Source organism: Bacillus rossius, chromosome 1, assembly GCF_032445375.1.
Source record: "Bacillus rossius redtenbacheri isolate Brsri chromosome 1, Brsri_v3, whole genome shotgun sequence".
NCBI lineage: Eukaryota > Metazoa > Arthropoda > Insecta > Phasmatodea > Bacillidae > Bacillus > Bacillus rossius.
The window spans coordinates 289,881,838-289,891,133 of NC_086330.1; positions in this window are offsets into that span (position 1 = coordinate 289,881,838).

Consider the following 9,296-nt stretch of genomic DNA (forward strand, 5'->3'; position numbering starts at 1 on the left):
TTCTAGTACTAGTTCACCAACTAATCAGAAGTGTCTCTTGACACTTGACACTTGTGTCACTTGATACTTGTGTCACTTGACACAAGCAGACAAAGTAGCATTTTGTAAGAAGTGACATACTAAGTTAGCTAAGTAGCGTAACATCCCTACTCAAATTACTTCATTTGTGATCAGATTTCTAAATGCTTGCACACAAAAAGTGAACAGAAATAATTGCTGGCAAGTGTACCATAACAACCAGGCTAAGAAGCTATGATACAGTATTCTGATAATGTGACATAACTTACACGAATCTAACTTGTTGCTTAATACAGCCACCTGTAATAGTCTGGATTCCATGAAATGTTCATGAAATGCAATATGATAAGAGCTATCCAGGTTGTCCCAGCCACGTGCGTGACCAGAATACCCAATCAGACTGTCATCAAACACATGCAAAGAATTTGTTCTCTGAATGCAAAAAAAATCAATATTTAACAACTTTAGTTGAACTTATATTGTAAAACATGCTAACCTTGTAACTTTTCTTCCATGTTCAATAGTATTGCATTGTGACCTCATATGTTTGTTTTTAGTTGTAATTTGTGTAGTATATAATTTATGTATAAGAACCCACTGTTAAAAAAACGAATTTTGTAAAGATCATTGACAATGTACAAGGCAAAACACAAACAATCGTCTAATTCTTCTCGAAAAGCTTGAATATACCTAGGTTACTGTTGTTTCAACATAACAAATTTGAAGTCTAAACAAAAAAATTACTTCAATTTGCTTCATTGCTAGCAAATGAATAATTCAAATATTAATACCACAGCAAACTCACAAGAACTATAAAACTTAATTTAGAATAGTACAAGAAATTCCCTAAAATTAAATCTGATAGGTTGAAGCACTGCACACATGTAACACATTCAGGGTCTCATTTCATTATTTTACTGCATTTAAAGGCTGCATTAATATAAATTCCTCATTCACTTAAATATTTTACATCAGTCCCATGAGAAACAACATTAATGTAAGAATACAGCTACCGATGTCAGAAATTCTACAACCTAATAGTACATGATCAGCACCTTCAGTTAACGGACATGTATGTACATTATATACATTTCAGTAACAAGAATTATGTAACCAATCAATGTAGAAAATATATGTGTATGTTATTTAAATACTAGCTGATCTAGCCACCCATTGCTGTGACTCAGTACTTATAATAGATTAAATTAATTTTGTAATTATTTTCTGATACAATAATAATAATGTTTACTAATAAAAATGAAAACAGTTTCACAGTTACCAGGGCAACCTAACTGAACAACTGTTACCATGTAAGGTTATGTCTTGATATGCGAAAAATAAAAATCCCAGAACTCGATCACATCGCCACCTACGGGATACAACTGCGAATATAAATCATTCTCAATACAGTAAAACCTCTATCTATCATTTTTCAGGGGACCAGCAAAAAAATTCAGTAGATGCGGACATTCAATAGATGTGGACTTCACTCTTAGATTTTGAAAAAATTGCTTAACCTCAAAATTAGTACCCAAAATATCTCAGTTACTTGTCATTAAGGTCAGCTTCCGGCCTTGTCCGTGCAAAGACTACGTAAGGCGGCAGCACCATGTAACGGACTATGTTTTCAACAATAAAAGCCTTCTGCAATAAACCCTGAACTCTATTCTTCGTAATCAGCAACCTTTACGTGGTAATTCCACCCAGTCTATCCCTAGCCACTTGGCCGCGAACCCCCTGAGATGCATCACATGCAACATTGGAGTAGCTTATGCAAGGAGGGATAGGTCTAGGGACCACAATAGGATATAAATAATATATACATAGGATCTAAATAATAACAGAGCCTGAGTCATGCAGCTGATTACATTCCCATCTACCCACTGCTCAGCTCATTCAGGTTATCTCTACCTCATCCCGACTTAAAAATTCACTACCGGTATTTCATACCAAAGCGCAGCAGCAAACGTCCAGGGCCAGGTGGTGAAGCCCAACAGCAAACGTCCAGGGCCAGGTGGTAATGCCCAGTGGCAAATGTCCAGGGCCAGGTGGTGAAGCCCAGCAGCAAACATCCAGGGCCAGGTGGTAAAGCCCAGCAGCAAACGTCCAGGGCCAGGTGGTAAAGCCCAGCAGCAAACGTCCAGGGCTTGGTGGTAAAGGCCAGCGGCAAACGTCCAGGGGCAGGTGGTAATGCCCAGTGGCAAATGTCCAGGGCCAGGTGGTGAAGCCCAGCAGCAAACATCCAGGGCCAGGTGGTAAAGCCCAGCAGCAAACGTCCAGGGCCAGGTGGTAAAGCCCAGCAGCAAACGTCCAGGGCTTGGTGGTAAAGCCCAGCGGCAAACGTCCAGGGGCAGGTGTGGCAAAATCTCCAGCAGGGTGGTGAAGCAGAATAATGGTAGTACCATGGTAGAAATATCCAATGTCAACATTTGCGTAAGATCATTTCTTGTAATACAATTTGTACTCCGAATGACAGAAGCGGTAATAATTTCCTGAATATGTTGAGTTCAATCTTTTACTTTTTCTTGAATTTCAGAAATCTCCTGTGCGCCTTTTCCTGGATAATGTCACCTTTCAGGGGTTTTTGTATACCAGACAGTATATGATTCACTCTCTTGCACCAAAAATTTATTGTTATTCTGCAAATTATATTTACAAATGCTTCCTTGAATTCTGCATTATGCTTTTCACATGATGATATTTCTTCTGGAATGTCTTTAAGTAAGATATTTTTGATGAATTTTCCAAATCCTCTATAGTGACAAATTTCTGGAAGTATTGAAAATACCTTCATGACAGACTTCTCAAAAAATTCTGAAATGATTGATGAAGGATATTGCAGTGATTGTTTCTCAGTTGAATATTCACGTGAAATTATTAATGCATGTTCTGGCATGATTTCTACAGCACAAAGACTTTTGCGGCATTTGTGACATTGGAATTTACTCTTCATTTTCTTCACAACAAATCCGGCAACATACATCACTACCGTTTTGTCATAAGGCTGTAAACCTTCCTGCAAAGCCTCTTCTTGAATTGGAATGAAATCACTCTGCATACTTGTTTCCACATCCTGCATCACAAAGCTTTTCAGTGTGTCAAGTGCACCAACACAATCATCCTCTTCACAATTAGAAGAAACTGAATGTGCAGAGTTAAAGTTGTTGATCAACAGTGACTTGAATGAATTAGCAAATGCAGTACAACTTGGGTTTACATTCCTAATTCCATGAGCTCTGATTGAACCAAAAAAGTTTTCAATTGGATCTTGGTTAAAACATTTAGTTGGTAAATGTTTCAGATTTTTGGTAGTGCATAATTTTTTCCACAATTCTATCAAACCCTCTAAGGTAGCGATGAAGTTCTTGATGGAATGAACGTTACATGGTTTGTTCTCTTTATCGTAGAACTTCATGGTCCTTAACACTCGCAAACATTTCCTCCACAGACGAAGATGATGAGACTTTTTTGTCATAGCTGTTCTATAGATCTTGCCACTTTTATTCGTCAATGAAACGCCATTCAGACTGTCAAACAGTTCGTCAAAAAAAAGCAGTAGATCTGCTGTCTGTGTTGCTTCGGGATCAACACCAGGCATTCCTGGAACAGCTGTAAATGTACAATCTGTGTAAGATTCGTGGTAACAAAAAAATGCACACACACATATAAGTACTATAACAACAATTTTTTATTTGACATCAATTCCTAAAGTTCAAATGCATACCTTAAATGTTCATCCCTCTTAATAAAATATGGATTTTGAAATGTAGTTGACAAATAACTAACCAAACTAAAGCTGTGTATAATTATTGAAAATATGTTCATTAAAAATGTAAGCACAAACAAATATTGTAAACATAAATGAATGTATTGAGCTATGTTTACAGCATAAAGTTGCTAAACTGCCCTAATTTGTGTATAAACTGACATAACTGCTTCCCCATGAATGTTTCTGTTTATTTTCATGATTTAACAACACCCTAAAATTTTCAACCCATTTAATATTAGAATAGGCAATGCTAGTGAATTCACAGCATCCATTGTACATTTACCTGCATATCAAGTCTGCATGTAAGAAATGTCCATATGTCTTAAATTTTTTCCCAGTCACTTGAAAACTGACAGATAGATGTTCCAAGGTACATATTTATTTTAAAGAAATGAAATGGAACCAAAAATAATTCCATAAGTTAAAGAATTCTATTCTAATATTATTTCCATTTTTGGCCTTGGCAAGGACCATTCATGCATATTTCCCTTTTCCCCCATGTTTACAAGGCTGACAGCCACCCCATATTGTAAATATGGAGAATATTGACCATACTCACGTCTTTCTGCAATGTATCTCATGGCAGTTGAAACTGAGTGACTGAAAACTTGAGCACATGTGCTCACTTTCATTTTTCTCAGTTTGTCCTTGTTGACATGTTGCTCTGTTAGCTTCGGGCACGCACGGAGTCGGCTGGGTCGACTTGAATCAACATTATATAGCTGCTCAACATGTTTCCAACTAGCTACTTTTTTTATTCCGTCTTCAATGAACATCAGGCAGTATTTGAGAAGATTGTTTCGGATTCCTTTGAGCAAGTGTGGGGGGTCAAACAAAGGAATGATTTCTTCTCCATCAACAAAGAAACCTACAGAACGACATTCTTCCCCTTTTTTAATGAAGGATTCTCTTGTAGAATTCTTCAAGGAATTAATAGCAGCCATGTTAGTTGCCCCCTGATCGCAAACTGTTGCAACAACTTCTAGACCTGCTTTATGCAGTTGCCTTATCACCTCTTTTATGTTAAATACAAGTTCAGGAGTACTAACAGTCCCTTTGGAGTACATGTAAGACACTGGTTGCTTCCACTTCTTTGTGATCCCTCGGACCATGAAGACTAGCGCATGGTCTGCAAATTGGGGTTCCCTTCTGCGACCATAGTCTTCAAATCCTACAATAGTGTCAGAGGCCTCATTCCAGCGAATGCCAGGTTCTATTGCCATTTCGTCGAACATGAGAACACACATTCTCTCTGAAGGTTTCAGCTTATGGACTGAACTTTTCAACTGAGAAAAGACTGAATCATTTATGCCAGGCTGAAAAGGCAATCTTTTCAGAATGTTTAGTAATACTCTTCTTGATGGTAAATGAAACAACTTCCGCCACAATCTATAACCTCGTCTACTGTTCTTGTACAATGCAAGTGCCAAGATTTTATCCTCTAGTGTAAATCTTCTTCCTTTGGGTTTAGAACCACTGTTCTGCAACTGAGAGATTATGAATTGCCTGGCAATAGGGTTAATATTCACTTCATCAAACAGATTGGTACTTGTTAAATCTTGCATTCTCTGTAAGGACTTCTTGAAATCTAACTTTTTCTTCGAATGATACCGGGCCAATCTTTTTAGTTTCTGTGCAGTGAAATATAATGTCTTTGCCTTGGGTGTCAACTCAGCAGAAGTACGAGAACCCACTGCTTTTAATAAAGGAAAAAGGCATTTTCTTTTCTTTCTGCTGATGTCCACTGAAGGTGTGCTTCTGAAACCTATTAGGTAAAAGAATTGCGGAATTACATTTCAAACTGACATTAAGAAAATCATCCTTTATATATGTATTAAGAATAAGGGCTTGGCAACATGCCTTTTCAAATCACACACATTACATGAAAAAAATTAGTTACACTAAATAAAGGATAATGAAGGATCTGTGGCCAGTAAGTAAGGAATAGCCTAATGTTGAATAATAAAAAGGTACTTTGAGATTAACGCCACCGCAGCCGCTAAACCAGACGTTTACAATGTAAACAAGCATGCTGTGACTGACCTAACCTAACATAACCCTTCAATTTTTTTTTTAATTTTAATTTTTTACTGTTAACGGGGTTTTATTTAACATTAAACCTTCAATCTTTTTAATTTCAATTTTTGACTGTTAACAGGGTTTTGATTTAACATTAAATATTAAACATTTCAAACAGATCTATGTTCCGAGACAAAGGGTTAGGTTTGTTTTGGTCAGTCACTATATTGCTGATTTATGATGCCATTTCTGAATACTAAGAAAATGTGAATTTGGGATTTGCCAAAAACAGAACAAAACACAATTTTATATTTGCAGGACAGAAATATTTTACCGAAAAATCAGAAATGTGAACGTAAACAATAACCAACATGGCCGCCGCCGCAACTACTGTAACCAACGGCTACGGTGGCGTTAATCACAAAGTACCAATAAAAATTATAGTTCTTCAGGCTATTTGAAGCTAAAACCAATCTACAGAGAATATAACACCTAAGTCTACAATATCAACTTCAATCATACCTGTAGCAGGTTGTGTGCCGACAGTATTTTCCTCAGCTTGCTCAGGAAGCAATGAACAATCCATGCTTGAAGATGCTTGTCTTTCACAAATCTCTTCGTTGGTAACTGTAAATTTACATTGTTTTATTATGAGTGGTGAAAATACAGACACATAGGAAAATATAAACATAAAATAAAACATTCCCAATGATTTGCTCATCACTGCCCTGCTTCAACACATTGAACTATAATTAAAGGACAAAATTTGGAATGTAGCTTACTTTGAGTATGTATTTCAGTTCTAGTCAGAAATAAATACAGAAGTAGTAAAATATGTAGTTTGATGTATCAATGCTGCAAGGTTACTTCTATTCCACTATAACGTGCCATGCTTAAGGACAGTTTTCGTTGTAGCACAATGTTAAGTGCAGTTACCATAGCTACTGTTACTTTGTTCTTAACTGTTTTTGCATACTCTACAGCCTTGTAGCATGCACTGTATGATACATTTATTTGATAGTTAAGAACATTATCTGGGGTCAAAAACAAAATTAATTCACTCACCACTGTTTCAGTACATATCCTTAACTATGTACAATATGCTATAACTGGTTATATGAATGGCAAAAACTCAGTCAAATGTTGAAAGTGAATAATTTCATCATGGTAACAATCTTGGGTAAGGTTCCCAGATTTTGGCATTTCTCTTTTGAGAAAATTGTGTGTAAAAGATTTGTAGAGGTCTTGTTTTTCCAGGAAAGTGTGAGGTATTAAAGGCCAAAGCAATGGAACTGTCAGGCATCTTTCTCAGAAGAGAAATGTCAAAACCTGGAAACTTTTCATGAGATAGACTAAAACTACCCCCCCCCCCCAACCCCTGTGTCTTTAACACAAAATGAGTAGGGAGAGACAAAAGAGAGGGAGAACCTTGCCACCGGGTGAAAGCCCAATTGCAAGTGAATCAATTATTATTATTATTATTATTATCTTAAATCATACCTGTAGCAGGTTGTGTGCCCACAGTATTTTCCTCAGCTTGCTCAGGAAGCGATGAACAATCCATGCTTGAAGATGCTTGTCTTTCACAAATCTCTTCGTTGGTAACTGTAAATTTACATGGCTTTATTATCAGTGATGAAAATACATAAAAATAAAACATAAATTGAAACCCCGTTAACAGTTAAAAATTTAAATTAAAAAAATTGAAGGGTTATGTTAGGTTAGGTCAGTCACAACATACTTGTTTAAATTGGAAACTTATGGTTTAGCGGCTCAGGTGGCGTTAATCCCAAAGTACCGATTAGCCTAACCCACCTCTTCTCAATCCCTCAACCCTACTAACCATTGTCAAAATATCCTTAACCATGTCCTTCCCCAACTTATTTCACTCCTTTATTGCTCTTGATATATAAGTACAAATAGTGAAAAGTGAAGTCCTCTTAAGATATGGTCTTAGAAATAACCTAAGCCTAGCTACTGTTTTTGACTACCTGACATTCTTAATACTATTTTAAATTCTTACCTGGCAAAAGCAGTGTTGGAATTGAATTGGCGTTAAGCCTCTTTGTTCCTGGACTGAAGCAATCATCACGAAAATGGCAATTACAAATTCGGTATACTTTGTATATATGCTCGTTGGTTATTTGGGCAAATCTTGGTGCTGCAATAACACGTTTCCAAACTTCAAACCTTTCTACATCGGAAACACGTGGAAATCTGTGGCGACTTTCAGTCCTATTTTCGCATCCCGGCACACAGCAATTCTTGGTATACATACTTGTACACGTCAAGGGAAAAGTCACTCGATAAGAAATAATTACATGATCACCAAACCAAGCAACAACCACTGTTCAAATCCATACAAATGACCACTACGTTGAAGCTGAACACAATTCATAACGTCTGCCAAACACTAGTAAGGTTATTTTTTTCAAAAGTGTAAACAACGACACTACCGCTCAAGGTCGTGTGGCTGTACCTCGAACTATTTCTACCGTGAGCAGCTTAGCCATAAGAGATAACCAGCCGTGACAAAGACTGAACATTTATGTGAGGAGCCAGTCACCGATCAGTCGACGATCAGTCGACTGTATGTAATCGATATGGTAGACAGAGACAGCAGACACGTATGCAAGTACTGAAATACGATGCGTCTAGACAACTGCTGGTGGCGACTCGCGCCAGAACTCGTGATTACACAGGTGACCGTATCTCCTAAACAAACCATCCCATGAAAATGAATAATACACCATTGGAAAAAGAAAACTGTAGCAAATATCGATTGTCGAAACCACTTTTTTAGCTATCTGGCTTAATTTATACTCTGAGTCACTTGATTTGTAACTTTTCTAGTTTTTCAAGAAATTCTTGAAAGATAATCTCTTTAACAACGCTTAAAATGTATTTCATTTACTAATTGAAAATTTACAGCTATTCAGTATGATCTTACGATGAAATAAAATATATCTAGAATAGTATTTATTCTTGGGTTTAATTTCTGAAGGGTTAATTTCGCCTGTGTGTCGATTTTTGCGACTTAAGACATTCTTGCCCAAAAAAAACATGGACGCCGGCACGGGAGAATAGGGTAAATTCAGTATGTTGTTCAGGAAGGTGAATAATGCTAATGACCAAATTTGCAGCTTTATAATATTTTTTTCTGGGTTAGGATATTTTTGAGCCTAAAATTTCTGGGCTAGTAATCAGATCTATTCAAATTGTTTTATATCTTAAAATTTTTATTTAAAACTATTAAAAAAAGGATATAACTTTAAAAAAATTCATAATTTCCGTACCATGTACACTATCAAATTGGTTCCAATTTATTGTAACACCTTAAATTATCTACTACTTTTGTCGGAAATAATTTTTTATAGAACCTACCATGTCTGCAAGGGGTTGAATAACAAAAAATTTGTAACTCCTTTAGTAGGCACACTATCAAATCCATTCCAATTGTTTGTAAATCTTATAATTTTGATCTAAAACT